This window comes from Pleurodeles waltl, chromosome 4_2 (assembly GCF_031143425.1).
Source record: "Pleurodeles waltl isolate 20211129_DDA chromosome 4_2, aPleWal1.hap1.20221129, whole genome shotgun sequence".
NCBI classification, from domain to species: domain Eukaryota; kingdom Metazoa; phylum Chordata; class Amphibia; order Caudata; family Salamandridae; genus Pleurodeles; species Pleurodeles waltl.
Genome location: NC_090443.1, coordinates 497,212,775 through 497,235,410, shown reverse-complemented (window position 1 = coordinate 497,235,410; position 22,636 = coordinate 497,212,775).

Here is a 22,636-nt window from a genome sequence, read left to right as displayed (position 1 = left end):
ATACAGTCCATACAGTGGGTGGCCTGCCCACTGGGCCATCCTGGGGAGAGCAAAGCCACAGTCCATACAGTCCATACAGTGGGTGGCCTGCCCACTGGGCCATCCTGGGGAGTGCAAAGCCACAGTCCATACAGTCCATACAGTGGTTGGCCTGCCCACTGGGCCATCCTGGGGAGTGCAAAGCCACAGTCCAAACAGTCCATAACAGACTCCACTGCCACTGGAGGAGGCATGTTGGCCAGAGGACATCCTGCAGCCCTGCCCGAGACAGATCCTGCCCTGCCACGTCTGCCAAAGGGCCATCGGTTCTTGCCTGGAAGGGCCCAGTTCAGCGGTTCTTGAGACGGCGGTCCCCAGCGGAGCGGTGCTGGAGACGGCAGGGCCCAGTTCAGCGGTTCTTGCCTGGAAGGGCCCAGTTCAGCGGTTCCTGCCTTGAAGGGCCCAGTTCAGCGGTTCTTGAGACGGCGGTCCCCAGCGGAGCGGTGCTGGAGACGGCGGGGCCCAGTTCAGCGGTTCTTGCATTGAAGGGCCCAGTTCAGCGGTTCTTGCCTTGAAGGGCCCAGTTCAGCGGTTCTTGCCTTGAAGGGCCCAGTTCAGCGGTTCTTGAGACGGCGGTCCCCAGCGGAGCGGTGCTGGAGACGGCGGGGCCCAGTTCAGCGGTTCTTGCCTGGAAGGGCCCAGTTCAGCGGTTCTTGCCTTGAAGGGCCCAGTTCAGCGGTTCTTGCCTTGAAGGGCCCAGTTCAGCGGTTCTTGCCTTGAAGGGCCCAGTTCAGCGGTTCCTGAGACGGCGGTCCCCAGCGGAGCGGTGCTGGAGACGGCGGGGCCCAGTTCAGCGGTTCTTGCCTGGAAGGGCCCAGTTCAGCGGTTCTTGCCTTGAAGGGCCCAGTTCAGCGGTTCTTGAGACGGCGGTCCCCAGCGGAGCGGTGCTGGAGACGGCGGGGCCCAGTTCAGCGGTTCTTGCCTGGAAGGGCCCAGTTCAGCGGTTCTTGCCTTGAAGGGCCCAGTTCAGCGGTTCTTGAGACGGCGGTCCCCAGCGGAGCGGTGCTGGAGACGGCGGCCATTCTATGGCTAACTGCTCATTGCCTGGTGGTGCCCTCCTGGGCAGCGGGGATGGTGCTCCTTCAATGCCCACCTGGGCTGTGGGTGGTGGGGCCCTCCTGGCCAGCTGGGCTGGGTCCTCCCTAGGCAGCGGCTATGGGGGTGGTGGGCTCTCCCGGGGCAGCTGTGCCGGTTCCTCCCTGGGCAGCGGCTATGGGGGTTGCGGGCTCCTCCTGGGCAGCTGTGACGGGTCCTCCATGGGCAGCAGGCCTGCTGCCTGACTTCTCCGCCTTGCTGCCCTTGCCCTCCTTAGTCGGGAGTCTGTGGCCCTTTTCTCCCTTTGGAGCTGTGGCTGTTGACGGTGGCTGGCTAGTGTCCTGGGGGGATATAGAACCCGGGCTCCTGCGGCGCCCCTTCCGCCTTCTGCTCCTCTTCCCAGGGGGTGGGCTGGCTGTCCCCTTGCTGCTGGGCGAAGATCCAGACCTGCGGGCTGGTGGGCTCCAATACCCCTGCACCCTTGTCAAGGGGGCTGCAGGGCTGGTGGTGGCTGAGGTGCTCTTCTTACCCCGACGAGAAGGAGGGGGGGGGCTCAGGGTCAGGAAAGAAGGTAGCAGTAGAGAGATAGATTTTCCTGGGACAATGGATAGTGGTAGGTACAGTGGGTATGGGAGTGGAGGGAGAGGATGTGGTTGTAGGCGAGACAAGTTTGCTGTCTTTGGGTGCAGGTGCAGGAGCGGGAGGCTGTCGTGAGGTGGATGGCTGTTGGGTGGGTGGGTGGCTGCGTTTGTGTGGTGTGGAAGAGGGGGTGACAGACACAGTGGGAGAGGACACAGGGGACGTGTAAATGGCAGTGGGGGTGGTGACTGCACGTGTGCGGACTGTACTGGAAGGTGTGCTGGTGATGGTAACACTGGCTGATGGTGAGGTGAATGAAGGTGTGAGTGTAGACGTCACAGGGAGGGAGGAGGGAGACGAGGAGGTGGGGGTCACAGAGGTGGTAGTGACTGTTGGCATGTCTGCATCGGAATGTTGCTTGTGTGAATGTCTGCGTGATCTGTGGTGCTTATGTTTGGATGAGCTGCTCTTGGGTGTTGAGGTGTGTGCAGGCTGGTCTGATGGTGTGGGTGGGACAGGCAGAGGAACAGGAGACTGGGAGGAGGGAGTTAGTAGAGGGAGGCAGGAGACAGGGACAATGGCTGCCGTCAGTGCTGAGGCCAGAGCCTGGAACGATCGCTGATGGGCAGCCTGACCCGAATGAATGCCCTCCAGGTACGGATTGCTGCGATGAACCTCCCTCTCCACCCCCTGGATGGCATTCAAAAGGGTAGTCTGCCCAACAATGAGCGTTCGGAGGAGGTCAATGACCTCCTCACTGAGGGCAGCGGGGGTAACAGGGGCAGGGCCTGAGGTGCCTGGGGCGAAGGAGATGCCCGGCTTCCTGGCAGAGCGGGCACGGGGCGAACGCTGAGGGGCTGCTGGGAGGGCGGAGATGGTGCGCTGGGTGGCGGCTGTACCTGTAATGGCGGGGGGCACGGATGGTGCCACCCCCGCAAGGGAGCTCCCTTCCGAGGACGTGTCCGTGTCGCTGCAGGGTCCAGTCGTCCCCGTTGTGGAGCTCCCCTCGCCCTCCGTCTCAGTGGTCCAGTCAGACTCTGTGGCATGGCCCTCCTGGGCCATGTGAGATGCAGCTCCCTGCTGCCCCGATGCCACTTCTCCTCCGCCTGATGATGCTGATGCACACAAGCACAGAAAGACAAACAAAAAGGGGGGGGGGGAGAGAGAAATAAAGAGATTTTGAGTACATGGATCACCGGTACAGTTAGCGGACATGACAGACACAGATGCCCCCTGCACTAAGTTGCGCACTTGGGGTCCCCTACGCATTCCGTGGAACATGCCCTACACGCCTAGAGTTGACAACTGCACCCATGGATGACACGGCCCAGGGATGGCTGTACTGGCACACTACTGAGGGTGGTGGCTGGGGACACAGGGGCTTACGGGGGTGCCCAGCCTACAGATATCGCCCTGGCCTAGGGGGACCCACAGCCCTCCTCCCCCACCCAGACACCTCCACTGCGTGACAACAGAGTAGATTATGCTTGTACTCACCCCCTTGTGTCTGCTGTGCTGCCCTCACGCGCCCATCCAAATCAGGGTAGGCCACCGCCAGGATCCGGAACATCAGGGGGGTCAGTTGACGGCAGGCACCCCGCCTACGTTGGGAGGCCATCCCCAGCAGAGACTCGGCGGTCTTCTTGGTCCCGCGGCGGATGTCCTCCCACCTCTTGCGGCAGTGGGTGCCCCGTCGATGGTGGACCCCCAGGGTCCGGACTTCCTTGGCGATGGCACGCCAAATCCCGATCTTCTCATGGGCGCGGACCTATGTGACACGTACAGGGAGGGAGAAATACCACGTTCAAGTTTGTCTGCATTATCGTTGCCAGTGGCCCAACGCCCCCCATCCCCGCCAGGCCCAACATGCCCCCCATCCCCGCCAGGCACCCCGCCAGGCCCAACATGCCCCCCATCCCCGCCAGGCCCCCCGCCATGCCCCCCGCCAGGCCCAACATGCCCCCCATCCCCGCCAGGCCCCCCGCCAGGCCCAACATGCCCCCCATCCCCGCCAGGCCCCCCGCCAGGCCCCCAAGCCAGCCAGCGGCCCCAAATCCATATTGAATTAAACTCACTTGTTGGTCTGGAGGACCGTAGAGTAGCGCATACTCGGGGAGGACCCCATCCACAAGTTTCTCCAACTCTTCTCCAGTGAAGGCAGGGGCCCTTTCCCCAGGCGCAGCAGCCATTGTCCCTTCCAGACCGAAGTCACAGCAACACTTGCAGTATAGGTCCTCTCCTGTGAAAGTTCAAGTCGCAAGTGAATAAGTAGATAGAAAATGGCGGTCACGTCCACGGCGGTGCGTACCGCGGCGGTGCGTACCGCCACCGCCGGCGCCCTTCGCCATTGGCTCCTGAAACCCATAGGCTTCAATGTTAACCAATGCGGCTTTGCGCCGCGGTCTTCGACCGCCTACCGCCACGGTGTGCCACGCCAGCGCATTGACCTCACATCCCATTGTCACACTTCACAGGTCAGGCAGCCGCCATTTCGAGGGTCCACATGGCTCAATTTCAACTGCGTCACACAGGCCTAGGCCTTGCATAGCCACTCAGACACGCCATTCACTGCATAGAGAATCGTTTACTGTGCAAGCTGTGAGTACGTACCTGTGGGTTGCTTGACTGTGTGCTCCATGTTGTCCTTCCTAGGCACCGTCCGCTGGGTTTGGCGAGGAGACGGATGAATCCTCCCGTGTACAGGCCGCTGGTGGACCTGTCGACAATGGAAGCACGCCACATTATCCTGACCTACCGGCTTGACCGTGCCACTATACATGAACTGTGTGCCCAGCTGGAGCCCGACCTGATGTCCCCCATCCGCCAACCCACAGGGATTCCCCCTCTGGTGCAGGTCCTGTCAGTACTCCACTTCTTGGCAAGTGGGTCATTTCAGACAACAGTGGGAATTGCTTCTGGGATGTCTCAGCCCATGTTTTCGAAGGTGTTATCCAGAGTGTTGTCGGCCCTGATGAAAAACATGAGGAGCTACATCCTTTTCCCTGAGGTGGGCGAATTGGCTGCAGTGAAGGGTGATTTCTATGCCCTTGGACATATTCCCAACGTCATTGGTGCCATTGATGGGACCCATGTGGCTTTGGTTCCCCCAAGAGACAGGGAGCAGGTGTACAGGAACAGAAAAAGTTACCATTCCATGAACATCCAGGTGGTGTGTTTGGCTGACCAGTACATCTCGCATGTAAATGCCAAATTCCCTGGGTCAGTGCATGACGCCTACATCCTAAGGAATAGCAGCATCCCTTACGTGATGGAACAGCTAGAGAGACACCGTGTATGGCTATTGGGGGACTCTGGGTACCCCAACCTGTCGTGGCTACTGACCCCAGTAAGGAATCCCCGGACCAGGGCAGAGGAACGGTACAATGAGGCCCATGGGCGTACTAGGAGGGTGATCAAACGCACCTTCGGCCTCCTAAAGGCCAGGTTTCGGTGCCTGCATATGACAGGTGGATCCCTAATGTACTCACCTAAGAAGGTGTGTCACATCATCGTGGCCTGCTGCATGCTTCACAACCTGGCTTTGCGCCGCCAGGTGCCTTTCCTGCAGGAGGATGGTCCAGATGGTGGTGTTGTGGCAGCTGTGGAACCTGTGGAGAGTGAAGAGGAGGAAGACGACGGGGATGAAACAGACAACAGGGACAGAATCATTGCACAGTACTTCCAATAGGACACAGGTAACAATTCAAACATAATTTTGTTAATGTAAACTACTCTCCTGCATCTCTGCTGCCTGTCTATTTGCCCCAGTGTATGATGACTGAGTTCTGGCTTTTCCCTCCCTATTTCAGATCTGGGGTCCCCACTACGAGTCCTGTGCTTCGTTTCCCCATGGACTACAGCTTTGTGGCAGCTGTTTGTTGACTTCACTATGTACAAGGACATATTTGCACTGTCATGTCAATTACAATATTTTGAATTCACAGCCAGACTCCAGATAGTTTTGTGCAAAATAGGTGTTTATTTCAGTGCTCAAAATGGGATGGGTGGTTTCAAGTGGGTGGGGGCTATGGTGAAGGAATGTCCATGGCAGAGTCCAGAGTAACAGTCACACAGGTGCATTGTCCATAGGCCTGTGGAGAGATGGAGCATGGGCAGTTCAAGGATGGACAGGGTGACAATGTGGGACAGTGGGATGACATCAGGTGGTATCCTTTGCTGGCGGGGGTCTTGACATCCTACTCTGTCTTCTTGCGAGATCTCAGGGCCCTCTTGCGGGGTGGTTCTTCTCCTGCAGGAGGTGGGGGTCTGGTGGGCTGCTGTTGTGCGGGGGCCTCCTGTCCACTAGCGCCGGCGGAGGTGGTTGGCTGTTCTTGGTCCAGGCTAGTGGCAGGGGCCCTTTGTTGTTGTTGAGTGTCCGTCCTGGTGTTGATGAGTTCCTGCAGCAGCCCTACCATGGTAACCAGGGTGGAGGTGAGGGCTCTGATGTCCTCCCTGTACCCCCGATAGTGTTCCTCCTGCAGTACCTGGATCTCCTGGAACCGGGCCAGTACCGTCGCCATCGTCTCCTGGGAGCGGTTGTATGCTCCCATGATGGTGGTGAGGGCCTCGTGGAGAGTGGGTTCCCTGGGCCCGTCCCCCCCCCTGTCGCACAGCTGCCCTCCGAGTTGCCCTGTTTCCCTGGGCCTCTGCCCCCTGGCCGGTGTGCCCACTACCACTGCCCCCAGGTCCCTGTTGTTGTTGGGGTGGTGGGTTATCCTGGGTGCCCTGTAGTGGTAGACACACCGCAGATTGACGCGCCCTGGAGACAGAGGCATGGGCCCGCTGGGTGGGAGCTGTGCTGGTGTTCCCAGAGGGGTTTGGGTCTGTAGTGGCCTGTGCCTGTGTGAGGGGAACCGACTGTCCAGAGGTCCCCGATGGTCCGGGCTGGTCATCAGTGTCCAGGTCGACAGAGCTGCTGTCATCGCTGACGGCCTCTTGGGTGGGGGGTGTGGAGAATTCTGGGCCCTCCGTGGCGGTGTGTTGGCGGTCGGGTCCTGCAGGGGTATAGAGGTATGGTTATAGTTTCAATGTGTGCCATATGGGTGTATCTGTGGGTTCCCGTGTCCCCAAGTGCTGGCATTCGTGTGTGGGGGCTTTGGTGAGGGTGGCTTGTGGGGGGGATGTGTATATGCATTGGGCATGCTTTGGTGATGGGTGTCCATGCTTAGTGGACGCATGCAGGCCTAGGTTTTGGGATGTGTGGGTTGTGATGGTGAGACATTGGCAGGGAATAGGTGTGCTGGGGGTGGGGGTGAGGATGGTGGTGGGGGTGAGGATGGTGGTGGGGTGAGGATGGTGGTGGGGGTGAGGGTGGGGGTGAGGATGGGGGTGAGGGTGGGGGTTCGAGGATGGGGGTGAGGGTTGGGGTATGATTTGGCATGCAGGTGGGGGGGAAGCAGTAGTGAAGCTTCAACTTACCAGAATCCATTCCTCCGCCGACTCCTGCGAGGCCGTCAGGATGCAGGATGTTCAAGACTTCCTCCTCCCATGTTGTAAATTGTGGGGGTTGAGGTGGGGGTCCTCCGCCAGTCTTCTGCACGGCGATGTTGTGCCTGGATACCATGGAACGCACCTTCCCCCCGTAGGTCGTTCCATCGCTTCCTGATGTCTTCCCGATTTCTGGGGTGCTGTCCCACAGCATTGACCCTGTCGACAATCCTCTGCCATAGCTCCGTCCTCCGGGCAATGCTGGTGTATTGGATCTGTGTGCCGAAGAGCTGGGGCTCTACCCGAACGATTTCCTCCACCATGACCCTGAGTTCTTCGTCTGAGAAGCGGGGGTGTCTTTGGGGTGCCATGGAGTGAACTGCCTGGCTGCCCAAAGGACTCACACAGACTGCTTTTCTGTAAAAGACTGCTGCCTTGCTGTTGCCCTGCTGCCTTGCTGCTTTCTGGCTGTGCTGAGAAGTGCTCTCCAAGGGCTTGGATAGAGCTTACCTCCTGTTCCCCGAAGTCTCAGGACCAAAAATACTTCATTCCTGCAAAAGAACTCCTTGTGCTGCAAAAATCGATGCTCAGCCTACAAGAAACGATGAACAGCCTGCATCACGATGAGATAATCACTGAATGCCGAACCGGAACGACGCAGCCCGACTTCGCAAGGAGAAGAACGATGCAGCGCCAGCGTTGCGACCGGAAATTCGACTCACGGCTCCCTGGATCGATGCAAAGCCGAGCCGGAATGATGCAGCCCGACTTCCTGAGAGGAACAGACGTAGCGCATGCCATGCGGTAGAAATTTCCACGCTTAGCCCACCGGATCGACGCAGCCCCATCCTGCACGCCCAGGATTTTGACGCATGATCCCGGGGCATCCGAAAACCCCGCAACCCGAAGAGGATCCCAGTCTCCGCGCCGGAAATCGACGCAAAGCCTGCCACGGGTGAAAACTCAATGACGCATCATCTGTGTGCACCGGAAAAAATCGAGACGCACAGCTCCTCGTTTTCCACGCGACTCCTCCTCTGCGGTCCCTTGCCCGGAATTTGAACGCAAACCAGGTACTTTGTGCTTGCAAGAGACAATTGTTGCTTTTTAAAAGACTAAAGACAACTTATATCATTTTTACAGTTTAATATAACGTATACCTATTGAATCTTGATCGTTTTGACCTGCATCTTACCAGATAAATATTATATATTTTTCTAAACACTGTGGTGTATTTTTGTGGTGTTCTACTGTGTTATTGCATGATTTGTTGCACAAATACCTTACACATTGCTTTCTGAGGTAAGCCTGACTGCTCAGTGCCAAGCTACCAGAGGGTGGGCACAGGTTAATTTGGATTGTGTGTGACTTACCCTGACTAGAGTGAGCATCCTTGCTTGGACAGAGGGTAGCCTGACTGCCAACCAAAGACCCAATTTCTAACACAGGGTATGTGACAATCTGTCAGGGCCAACACTTAATTACAATGGTGATCGCGTCGTGGAGTCCACATTCCGGGAGGAATTAGCCACAAAAAAGCATAGGAGGGCGAGAGAGGCAGGGTAGCAGTAACCCTGGCCCAGTGTATTTTGAATTATAATGGTGCAGGGGGAAGGTACATAGACCAGGGTATCATTCCCACCCTGCACCAAACAAAAACCTGGTGGTCTAGTGCTGGTGCCCCAACCCAGGGAAGATCATCCAAAAACATTAATATCTCGGGTGGGGGCTGTTTAACCCAAAGCCCAACACACAATAATTAATAAGAGAGCAGCAAATGTATGACCTGATCTAGTTGTGCTCCCCAATCCACCCCACCCTACCCCACCAGGTAATATTGTTTTTTTTAAAACAGCCAATCCATCCTCAAGGGAAGTTGAAACCATGGCCAAGTATGTTTTGAATAGTAATAGTGCAGGGGGTGGTAACCATCTGGCAGACTGCTACTCTCTCTTTGCACCAGACAAAAACCTGGGACCTGATGTACAACCATTTCATTTTGTGAGTCTCTAATTGTGATTCATTGTGAATCACAATTAGAAACTCACAAAATGAAATGTACAAATGTGCCTCAGACATATTGAGCGATTCCTAATGGGGTCGCAAATGACCTACCTCATTAATATTCACGAGGTAGGTTGCAATTTGTGACCCCATTGGGAATGGCCGCACTCACAGGGATGGTCACCTGCTGGGTTCAGCAAAACACCATGGGGGTCATTACAACATTGGCGGTAAAAGCCGCTTACCGTCGTGCAGAAGACCGCCAATACACCGCCGCGGCTGCGGAATTCCGCCACAGCTATTATGACCCACATCTCGGAATCCGCCAAAATTCAGACACCCACACAACTCCGCCACACCAAAGGTCAGTGATAAACTGGCGATAACAAAACCTCCACCGTCACCCCAACAAAAACACGCCCATGCTATTACGACCCACGAATCCACGCGGCGGTCTTTCAACCGCGGTATTCCATTGGCGGTACACACCGCCGCGCTCAATATACACACACATCTCCAAAACACGGCCACATTGGACAATTCGAATTACACACACCTGATACACATACAAACACCACTCCAACACACCCAACACAATATAAAACACACACCCACATCACCCACAAACCGCTACGACCAAAAATGAGAGACGAAGGCCAGAGAGACACTACAGCAATAGATAATCCCCCCCACAGAGGCACACAACACCATCACCCATACAACATCCACGTTCAAAACACCCCACATCACCACACTCATCAACACATACACCACCCCATACATCACCTACACCACCCCATGTCACGCCAAAGACACCCCAGGTTTTCCGAGGAAGAGCTCAGGGTCATGGTGGAGGAAATCCTACGGGTAGAGCCACAGCTATTTGGAGCACAGGTGCAGCACACCTCCATAGCCAGGAAGATGGAGCTATGGCGGAGAATCATCAACGGGGTCAACGCTGTGGGACAGCATCCAAGAAATCGGGAGGACATCCGGAAGAGGTGGAACTACCTACGGGGGAAGGTGCGTTCCGTGGTCTCCAGGCACAAAATCGCAATTCAGCGGACTGGCGGCGGACCCCCACCTCCTCCCCCACAACTAACAACATGGGAGGAGCAGGTCTTGACCATCATGCATCCAGAGGGCCTCGGAGGAGTCGGTGGAGGAATGGACACTGGTAAGTCAAATCTTAACTATCATATCCCCCACCCTACCTGCATGCTATCACCCCCCCCACCCTCACCCCCTCCCCTATCAATCCAACTCCTCACTAATGTACTAATAACACAAACCACACATCCAAACACCAAGCCCTGCATGACACAACTAAGCATGGACACCCAGCACTAAAGCATACCCACTGCACATACCCATAACATTCCCCCAACCATCATCATACAAGCCCCCACACAGGAATGCTTGCACTGGGGTACACGCACACCCACCCATTGAACACCATGACACACACACATGCAATAATCATGCTCTTATACCCCTGCAGGACAACTACGTAAAGTCACCACACAGGACGGTCCAGACATCTCCACTCCACCCACAGAAGAGGCCCACAGTGACGACAGCAGCTCTGTCCAACTGGATCAAGATGACCAGCCCGGACCATCGTGGGCCTCGGGACAGTCGGTTCCTCTTGCACAGGCACAGGCCACCACAGACCTTCCACCTTCTGGTAACACCAGCACAGCACCCACCCAGCGGGCCCATACCTCCTTCCCCAGGACACGTCAATCAGCGGTGTGTCCACCACTATAGAGAACCCAGGGTAACCCACCACCCCAACAACAACAGGGACCTGGGGGCAGTGGTAGTGGGCACACGGTCCAGGGGACAGAGGCACAGGAACACAACTGGGAGGGCAGCTGTGCGACAGGGGGCGGACAGGCCAAGGGAACCCACCCTCCACGAGGCCCTCTCCTCCATCATGGGAGCATACCACCACTCCCAGGAGACGATGGCTACAGTCCTGGCCAAGTTTCAGGAGACCCAGCGCCTGCAGGACGAACAGTATTTGGGGTTCAGGGAGGAGCTCAGAACCATCAGCTCCGCCCTGGGCACCATCGTAGGAGTGCTGAAGGACATACAAAAGACCATGAGGGACACCGTAGCACTCCAAGGGGCCCCTGACACTAGCCTGGACGATGAACTGCCCACCACCTCCGCCGGCGCTAGTGGACAGGACGCCCCACCACAGGACCACCACACCATCAAACCACCCCCTGCAGACGGAGAACCACCCCGCAGGCGGTCCCTGAGATCCAGGAACAGGACAGAGCAAGATGGCAAGACCCCCGCCAGGAAATGAGACCACCCTGATTGTCCTCCCACTGTCCCACTTTGTTACCCTGTCCACATTGGAACTTCCCAAGCTCCACTTCCCATGCCCATATTGTATTGTATTGTAATCGTATTTATATAGCGCTTACTACCCCTGACGAGGCATCGAAGCGCTTTTCGATGAGTAGTACGCTACTCCAGAGCCTAACAAGAATAAGTGATGGATTAGTATCATTTAATAATGAGTACAGTTTTAGTATTATTATGAGTTAATGTGAGCCGCGGATATGAGAGTTTGTTAGTTAGAATGACTGGCGTAATGGAGGGGTGGAGGAGGAAAGAACTCCAGAAGTGTTAATTGGGAGTATATCCTTCATTTACTCAACCCAAAGGCTTGGGATGAATAAAGGGGGGCGGAGGGGGAAGAGTATGTGGAAGGGTTAGGGAGAGCATAGTAGCAGGGTGAGATGAATGCAGGAGAATTTAGTGGGGTTGTGTGGGAGGTCACAGAGGTAGAGTGAGGTTTGGTGAGTTAGATCTGGAGGTGGAGGGAAGAGCTTAGGCAGAGATATTTAGGAGGTGAAGGTGGTAGAAGAGATTTGGGATGAGTCAGAGTGAGAACGGATGATAGTTTGATAGAGACATGACATAAGAGTGATGAGTAGATAAGTGTGATAAGATGAGAGCTGGAATTCATAGATATCTAGTATAACAACCCCAAAAACCAGGAGCCATGCAATGATCCACGAACATGCCAAGCACAGAAACAACATATACACATACATACACATATATATATATATACACACACACACACACACACACAGAGGAATATACACACATATGCACATACAATACATAATTAGAATCATGGGTAAAAAAAATACTTAGACAGGTTTAAAGAGTGTATTTTATTGTTATGACAGTAGCAATACATATTTTCCAAAGAAACTATAAATAATTATAAATATACATATAATCTGAAAAAAATATTTATCCACATAGGCATATGCAGTTCATAGTTGTTTGAAAAGGGTGGTTATGAAGGAAAGAGCCAACTCTTGAGTAGTTTTCTGAAGACAAGAAAGTTATCTGTGGCTCTTATAGTTGGGGGTAATGAATTCCATAGTTTGGCTGCTTGGACGGAGAAGGATGTACCACCTACAGTCTTTTTCTTGTATGGTGGTGTTCTAAGGCGGGGTGCCAGTCTTGAGCAGAGGGTTCTTTGTTGGATGTATTTGGTAATTTTCTTTCTGATAAAAAGCGGTCCTGTTCCATGTATAGCTTTGTGGGTGATACAAAGCAGCTTGAAAGTGCATCTTCTGGCAACGGGTAACCAGTGTAGTGCTCTCAAGGCAGGGGAGATGTGGGCTTGCGGCTTTATATGTAGTAGTAGCCTGGCTGCGGAATTCTGGATACGTTGTAGTTTTTTCATAACAGATAGAGATGATCCATGGTAGAGGCTATTGGCATAATCCAGTTTGGATAGCACAAGTGAGATAGTAGCTTGCACCTTGTGTGGAAATCCGAGGTGGGGGAAGATGCGTCGTAAAGTCTTTAAGGTGATGAAGCTTGTGCGTGCTAATTTGTCTACTTGGGCATTCATAGTTAGCTTGGAATCCATGGTGATTCCTCGGTTTTTCACTTCCTTGGATAATTGAGGAGGTGGTCCGAGATCGTCAGGCCAGAAGCACAGAGGGTCATAATTTTTCCAGTCACCACATATGAGTATTTCTGTTTTGGAGGTATTTAGTTTGAGATGGCTCCAGGTCATCCACTGATCAATGGCTCTGAGGCAACTGAAGATTTGTGAATTTTCAATGTTTTTGGGGTCTTCTAATTTAAGTAGTATTTGTGTGTCATCTGCATAGTTGTAGCATGTGAGATGGAAATCATTGATCAGTTCTGGTAAAGATATCATGTAGATGTTGAAAAGCAAAGGTGAGATGATTGACCCTTGGGGGACCCCTGCTTTTGTGAGGTAGGGTTTGGACGAGAAGGGGGGCGAGTGGATGATATTCGCTCTTTTTTGGAGATAGGAAGTAATCCAGTCGAGAGCAGTCCCTTGTATGCCGGCTTTGTGGAGTCTTTGAGTTAGGGTGTCATGGTCAACCGTATCAAAGGCAGCTGAGAGGTCCAAGAGAAGTAGTGCAGCAACTCCATTTCGGTCGACTGTGTTTTTAAGATCGTCCCAGATTGCCATGAGTGCTGATTCAGTGCTTCTTCCTGGGCGGAATCCAGTTTGGAAGTCTGAAAGTATAGAATTGTCTTCAATGAATTGGGACATCTGGGCGAATGCTGCTCTTTCTATCAATTTGCCCAGGAAAGGTCCATTTGTGATAGGTCTGTAGTTGTCGGGGTCTTGCGGGTCTAGGTTTGTTTTCTTTAATAATGGTCGTATGTATGCCTTTTTCAGGTCTGCAGGAAAGGTTCCTGAAGTTAAAGAGTTGTTGATGATTCTTCTTACAGGTGTGGCAGCAGAAGTAGATAGCAGGATGTTCTTGAAGATTTGTGGTGGGCAAGGGTCAGAAGGGCAACCAGAAGGTCTGCTTGCTTTGACCAAATCCATAAATTCATCCTGGGATATTTGTTTGAAGGACTGTAGAGGTTGGGATGGTTTATTCAAGGGTATTTCAGTAAAGGGGTTGGTGCTGATGGTTTTCTTCTGTTTTAAATAGGAGTCCAATGTGTCTGCCTTGGTAGTGTAGTGAGTTGCCAATTTGTTTGTGAAATCTTGAGTGGTGGGATGACTTCCTTCCATGCATGTCGGTTTTCGAAATTCATTGAGAATTTTATAGAATTCCTTGGTTGTAGATTGAGCATTTAGAATTCTGTCTGAGTAGTATCTTTTTTTAGCTTTTTTGATTGATGATTTGTATATCCTGTTAAGTTTGTGTAGCTGCAGTTTGTCTTGACTGTTGTTTGTTTTGAGCCAGGTCCGCTGCAACTTTCTGATTTGTTGCTTTATCTTTTTAAGTTCTGTGTTTCTCCAAGGTGTTGGACAGTGCACCTGTGAGACTAATAGACTGGACTCTGCCATGGACATTCCTCCACCATCACCCCTCACCATTTTGCCACCCCCTCCAATAATTAGTACTTAAATAAACACCCTTGAACCACAAAACAATCTGGAGTCAGTCTGTGATTTTGAAAATGTGTATTAGCAATGACAGTGCCAAAATGCGTTTTCTAATGTAATTCCAACAATCCTATGTCACACATCACAAGTCCATGAAGGATGCAAGCAGATGACACACGTTGATAAACACACCTGTGAAACAGTAATGGAAATGTACAACTCAGTTAACAAATACTGCTACTAATTGACAGACAGGAGAGAGGTAGAAGTGTGAAAGTAAATGTAAAAGTACAAAAAATAATTCACCTGTGTGTCACTGGAAATGTTGCTGTATGACTGACTCCCTGTTATGTATGTCTTCTTCCTCAGCTTCCTCCTCATCACTGTCCACAGGCTCCACAGCTGCCACAACACAGTCATCTGGACCATCCTCCTGCAGAACAAATGGAGCAAAGAAATCCCTTAGATTTCTTTGCGCCATTTTTTGTGACCCTCCTAACTGGGGAAGACCACCCTTGCATACATTATCCCAGGCGCAGGCATAATGTGGCGCAATGGGTTACAAAGTGGTGCAATGCATGCATTGCATCACTTTGTAAATATGGCACAGGGAAAAGGCCACCTTAACACCGCCTTATCATAAAAAAAATGACGCTATGGCAGTGCTAATGTGGCGCAAGGGGCTCTGAAATCTGCCCTTTGGTCCACACACAAGTCAAGCTGCCAGCACCTGCTTTTTCTATATAAAAACCATTTGCAACACTGTTCCTTATACGAATAACAGCCATCACGTTGCCATTGTAAATGCTCTTATCCAGTCATGCATAAACTATATTAATTCCATTCTAATGTTAGCTCCAGTGAAGACTATAAACCAACTTCAGATGATTCAAAATGCTGTACCACGCCTAGTCACTGGCTTTTCCAAATGTCAACATATTTCCCCCAGACGTGGGCCATCCATTAGGGCGGAGGGGCTGCGCCCCCCCTACCTTTTGCCCCTCATGAAGAGTGCCTGTCAGGCTGAGCAAAAGTCAGCTTGTCAGACACTCTTCATTTTCAGATCAGGCAGCCAGGAGAGAGACTTGCGCGATGTGCGCAGACTCCTGGCTGCCTGAGCTGAACTTTGCTGGGCTGAAGAGGTCACAGCTCCTATGGGCGTGACTTCCTCAGCTCGGCAAAGTTGCCTCAAGGCCCTTCCCCTTGGTGACCAGGGAAGCGTCCCCAATTGAATCCGACCTGGGCGCTTCAGGTTTAAGTCCTGAAGCGTCCAGGGCGAGTGTCAATCAGTGACACCTCGTCACAGTGTGGGGTAGGGTCAGCAGTCTAACTGACCCCATCCCACTCTGTGACGAAGCTGGGACTGCTGTCTTTCATCATTGGCTAAGGTCAGCCAGTGAGGGAAGGCAGCAGTCCCAACCTTCCTGGGACCTCTAAGGCAGAGCTAAAGGCAAGTGTGTGTGTGTTTTTTTAAATGAATGTTTTGTGCATGCGTGTATGTTTGAATATTTAATGAGTGTTGTGAATGGGTGTGCGCGAGTGTGTGAATGAATAAGTGCGAGTGTGCTTCCCACCCGCCCCCTCCCTCCTAAAATTATCGGCCACCACCTATTTCCCCATTCTAAAATAATTACATGGACTCCCTGTACGTTAAAGGGTAACATTAAAAGCAGTGACGATAGTCCATTGGGCAATTAATCACCAGTCGCCTGATTTTATAGCCCCCAAATTCAAATGGCATAAAATGTCCTGCATGCTGAGATATCATTATTTATTGATGTTAAGCATTCCCATAACTAGAGCAGGTACTTTCGGTGACCACTCTTTTTCGCTTGACGCTGCAAAAATATGTAATCTATTGGCACTATCTATCTGGAAAGAGTCATCTATTTTGTGCTTCAGATGGCAACTAAAACATTTCTATTACCAAAGTAATTCATTTACTTCATTTAATCAAATTTTAGATACCTCAGTGGCAAGAAACTTTGGTGTGCGAATGAGCAATAAGTATAAATAACATAACATAAGATAACATAGTATTTCCAAAAAGAGGGAATTGTGGAGTCAGAGAACAAAGATTATGCATTGTTACTAGAAGTTGAGCAGCAATACCAGATGGGGCAATGGGGGTTAGGACCTAGGAAGGCACGCTATCATCAGATCAGAATAAATAGAAACTAAATAAAGGTCGTGGCGGAATCTGGATCTCCCTGTACTTTGATAGGGAAGGAGGAGTTTATTCCACAAACTGTGGTGAAAGAACTATGCATTAAAATATTTGTCTGCTTGAGACCACAAGCCGCAGATTCCTTACCTTAAAATATTCCCAGGCATCAGACTGCATCTGTAAATTTCGAGTTCTTCTCTTGTGCGCTGGTAGGTGGCATTGTTTGGATGTGTGTGGCATTGTTAGCGCTGTCTACACCGAAATGACTAGCAAAGTATCTATATAGGTGCCATCCCAGCACGCTGATCTCAGTTCCTTCTTTTCCAAGCCATCAGTGCAGATCTGGATCACGCTCCCCTGGGTCACTTTTTGACTACTTATTTAGACGTTCTGCCGAAGTTTTGTGTGCCTTTTTCACATCTATTTTCAGAGATGTCCCTGAAGAAACCCATTGGATTCTGCCAGCACCGTCCTTGACAGATGTCGGTGACATACATCCACTTTGTGTGTCTGTGGTGCCTGGAGAGGGACCACAACTCTGCATCATGTGCAAAGTGCAAGACTGTTAGAAATTAGGTCTTTAACTGGCAGTCAGTTTACACTCTTTCCAAGCATCGACCCTTACTCTAGTGTGGGTAAGGGAGTTACAGTCCTAAGACAACCCCTGCCCACCCTCTTGGTAGCTTGGCACAAGCAGTCAGGCTTATCTCAAAGGCAATGTGTGAAGTATTTGTACCAAAACACGCACAGTAATACAGTGAAAACACTACATAATGGACACCATACCTGTTTAGTAAAATAGGCAATATTTATTTAAATCAAACAAGACCAAAATGACAAAAACCCAACATACACAAGTCAAGTTATCAATTTTTTCCATAGAAAACAATGGAAATGTTGTTGTTACACAAAGTACCTGGTTTGCATAAAAAAATAAAGCTGCACGGGCAAGCGTGCTGCAGAAAAGTCAGCGATTCATCGATTCCTTACTTGCAAGTGAGGCCGTGCGTCATTCCTTCTACGGTCGGGTAGGCGATGCGTCGTTTTTCTCTCCTGCAAGAAAGCGAAGCCTCAATTTCCGGACAGGGCACCTCGGATCGTTGCAGGTTCATAGTGATTTTGACGCCCATTGAGGATGCATGAGAAATCCAGCACCACAGTGATGGAAAACTGTGCTGAGTGGGGTTCGTGTCAATTTTAAGAGCCGCAAGAGGGTGTTGTGCCAAAATGTTCCTCACATGGCTTCCTATGCGTGGATTTCAGTCCTGGATAGGGCCCCACTTGGCAGGCCAGGAGTCTCAGCAGAGAGTCCAAGTGCAGGCAGAGGAAGTCTTTGATGGCCCTGACTTCAAAACAGGAGGCGAGCTCAATCCAAGCCTTTGGAGATTCTTCACAAGCGGAAATATATGACAAAGTCCAGTCAAAGGCAGAAGCAGCAACTGCAGGCCAACCCAGTAAAGCACACTCACAGCCAAAGGGGCAGTACTGCTCCTTCAGCTCTTCAGCTCTTCTCCTTGACAGAGGCTCTTCTGGGTTCTAGAAGTAATCTGAAATCTGGGGTTTTGGGTCCTCTACTTATACCCCTTTCTGCCTTTGAAGTAGGCAAACTTCAAAGGCATGCCTCTGCTGTTCACTAGATCCTGCTTTGCCCAGGCTTGGCTCCAGACTCACACCGGGGGGTTGGAGACTGCATTGTGTGAGGGCAGGCGCAGTCCATTCAGGTATAAGTGACCACTTCTCCCTCCACTCCAGCCCAGATGGCACGTCAGGATATATAGGCTACACCCCAGCTCTCTTTGTATCACTGTCTAGAGGGGATTCACAAACAGCCCAACTGTCAGTCTGATCCAGACAGGGAATACACAAGCAGGCAGAGTCACAGAATGGTTTAAGCACTTTCTAAAAGTGGTGTTTTTAGACAATTTAAAAACCAATTTTACCAAAAGAGGTATGTTTAAATTGTGAGTTCAGATACCCCAAAACTTTAGATCTCTAACTGCTCCCAAGGGGAAACTGCACTTTAAGGTTAACCTATGAGAGCTAGGCCTTGCAACAGTGAAAAACTAATTTGGCAGTATTTTACTGTTAGGACATGTAAAACACATCAGTACATGTCCCACATTTAACATACACTGCACCCTGCTCATGGGGCTACCTCTGGCCTACCTCAGGGGTGTCTTGCATGTATAAATAGGGAAGGTTTGGGCCTGGCAAGTGGGTGCACTTGCCAAGTCGAATTGGCAGCTTAAAACTGCACACACAGTGTCAAAGCCCAGCTCACCTGAGTCCTTGTTCAGTTCTGATGGAGGTTGAAGACAATCCGACCCCACCCTGAAACTGCTTGTTCCAGCACACTAGTTTTTAAAACAGTGCACTAAGAACAGAAGCTCAAGGGAAGGGGGGAAGTGGATAAAATAAAATAAAGAGACAACAGCGTTCTTGCGTTTCCACTGTTGAAGTGATGCACAAATCTGCGGCCCTCTCTGACTTCGGTAGAAACTGGTGCCTAATGAAACATAAACAAAGAACAGATAAGTACATCCTATTCCTAACTGGGTTCCTGACTATCCCTTTATTTATTAGAAATTTTCTTCTAAAAGTACCTCTTGGATCCTGGTCTCTAGTTTCCAGGTTTGGAATGTGTTACTGCTCTGGGATGTGCTTTCTATTAATCTAAAGCTTCTAAAACATTAAACAAATACCTTTATCAGAATTATCAATATCAAACATTCATCTTAATATAACTAAAGCCTAAATTGCCAATAGCAGACTCACTTTTCCCATATTTCCAGAATCTTTTATAAAACAAATACTGTACTTTTACGTCAAAATACAGCATGTAATTTGTGCAAGTCCTTGATTTACTGTTTGCCTTGCTGTTAATGGTTTCCACGGTTCGATTCTTAAAAGTTCCATAAAAAAATGTTTGCTTCACAAAGTTCCGCAAAGTATTGTTGTAACAAAGAGTTTGAATCACAATGTTCGTGGAAGGTATCTTGTTTCAAATTGTCTATACACGAATCCAGAAATTGTTGTCAAAGTTCTTTCAGGTAATAAAAGTTTTGCACTTACTTGTTGCTGGCAAGAGATACTGATCAGTCTAACCTTGTCTTCTTTCTCTTTTGCAGGTTGCTTGTAGGAGAGAGGCTGAGGCAAGGAGGAACCGGAAACCGGAAGAAGGAAGAGCCAGCAGCTGCGCCCATTGAAGCCAATGAAAGTCTGTAGAGAGCAGGAGTGCCAGCACCGAGGGATCTGTCCTCAGGTAAGCGGGAGGTAGACGAGCACAAGCACTGGGCGAGGCTCGAGGGCTGCCTTTTATAGACAGGGCTGGGTGTGGTCCTCACATGCTGCACATGTTCTTGAAAGGTGTGCAGAGCTGGGTGTGGTTTGAAGAGCTGGGTGTGGTCCTCACATGCTGTACATGTTCTTGAAAGGAGTGCAGAGTTTCAGTTATTATGCAAATGAGTTAAATTAACACATGGCCTAGAGAGGAGTGTTTTAAAGAAGCCTTGGTAAAAGCAAGGCCCAATGTGTAAACAAAACAGCACATTAAACAACATACACAGAAGCCTGGGGGGGGGGAAGGTGAGATAACAAGAAAGGCTTTCAATAGTAAGTTTAAAAGGGAGCTATTACAGAACCCACTAGTGCAGTGAGAGGGGACATGCTCTTTGCTGTGCACAAACCCTAACAGTTGCCCCCCTCAAAGGCCCTCCTACAGGACGGGGTTTTCCTGGATTTTTTAAATAAAACCGTCTAATCAGCTCTGGGGCATGTACATATGATGCTGGTTCCCATGAATTCTCAGATTCATCATATCCTTTCCATTCTACTAAATAAAACAGACGTCCACTAATTCTTTTTGAGTCTTTTATGCTTTTCACTTCATATTCTAGATTTCCCTTAATTGGTATGGGTGGAGGTGGTGGTTCAGGTCGGGTTTTTGGATTGTACGGCTTAAGCAAGGACACATGGAATGTAGTATGTACTGGATATTCTTTTGGTAAATCTAATTTTACTGTTACCGGGTTTACTATGGCAGTTATACTAAAGGGTCCAATGAAACGTGGTTGCAGCTTTCGGGATCCCTCTATGTTTAGGTTCTTTGTGGAGAGCCATACCTTGGCACCGATTTTATATATTGGGGCCTCAGATCTGTGTTTGTCTGCTTGTCTTTTCATGCTTTCCTTGTACTTTAATAAATGTTTCCTGGCTTTGTCTTGTATGTCACCTAACCTTGTTAGTCTATCCGTTACTGTAGGTAGCAGAGAATCTTCCAACAAAATGGGTATAGCTCTTGGATGATACCCCTGCAAGAAATAGAATGGTGAGCAAAGTAGAGCTGAATGCTCAGTATTATTATAAACAAACTCCGCTACAGGGAGAGCTTCCAACCATTCACTAGAATAATCAGCCAATAAACAACGTAGCGTTTGAAGTAAGGTTTGGTTCAGTCGTTCAGTCTGTCCATCTGTCTCTGGGTGGAAAGCAGTGGATAATGCCACATCTATTTTTCAGTTTTTTACATAATTTTTTCAAAAATTTTGAGTTGAACTGGCTCCCTCGGTCTGACACCACTTTGCTTGGCAAACCATGTAAACGCACAATTTCCCTTATAAAAATATCAGCAAATTCTGCTGCCGTGGGTAATTTCCGTAATGGTACAAAATGTGCCATTTTAGATAAAAAAATCCACTATAACCAACACTGTTGTGAAAGATTTTACAGGTGGTAAACCTACAATAAAGTCTACGCTCACAGTGTGCCAAGGTTGCTTGGGTGTTGGCATTGGTATTAACAAACCATCAGAGAAGATTTATGTCTTGCACAAATTGGACAGGTAGTGACAAATTGCTTAATGTCCTTTCTTATAGTGTCCCACCAAAAGTGTTTTTGCACATTTTCCAGGGTTTTTACCCAACCAGGATGACCTGCCAACGGTGAGGCATGATGCCAAATTATCACCTGTGTTTGTAATTCAGAGGTGGGCACTAACAGCATGTTGTCGTGATACAATAAACCTCGTTGTATTGTGTTATGGGAATCTTTTAACCAATCCTGAGGTGCTATTTGCATGTGTGCATTATATAGATCTGTGATGAAATCCTTCTGTTGTACTGGTGCCAAAAACTTTTGGGGAGGAATAATGGTTTCTCCTATTTTATCTTGTTTCATGTCTGAAGTATGTCCGTATCTAGATAACACATCAGATTGAATTTGTTGTGCACCTGGTCTATAGGTTATTACAAAGTCAAATGTGCTAAAAAAAATTAACCAGCGCATCTGACGTGGTGTTAGTGCTTTAAGTGATCCAAAAAACTGTAGGTTCCTATGGTCAGAAAAGATTGTAACTGGGTACTTGGCTCCCATTAAATGGTGCCTCCATTCTGAAAAGGCTACTTTGATAGCTAGTAGTTCCCTTTCAGCCACAGTGTAATTTTGTTCAGCTGGTAATAACTTTTTGGAATAGAAGGCTATAGGATGTAACTGGCCATCTACTGCATCTCGTTGAGAGAGAACTCCTCCTAAAGCTACTTGTGAAGCATCCGCTTCAACAAAAAAAGGCAAGTCAGGATCAGGATGTTTCAGAATTGGGGCTGAAGTGAACTTTTGTTTTAGGAGTTGAAAGGCGTGTGCCGCCTCATCAGTCCAAAGAAATCGTTGCCCTTTCCGCAACAAGGTAGTTATTGGGGCCGCAATGTCTGCGAAATGTGCAATAAACCTCCTATAAAAATTGGCGAAACCCAGAAATTTCTGAATATCTTTTACAGAGGATGGTTCTGGCCAATCAGCAATAGCACTGATTTTCTTTACATCCATAGTTATTCCTTAAGGTGACAGGCAGTATCCTAAAAAGTCCACCTTGCTGACATTAAAAGTACACTTTTCTAACTTAGCAAAAAGATGATTTTCTTTTAACTTTCATAATATTGCACGAACATGTTGGGTATGTTCTTCTGAGTTCTTAGAGTAAATGAGGATGTCGTCTATTTATACTATGACACAAACGTCCA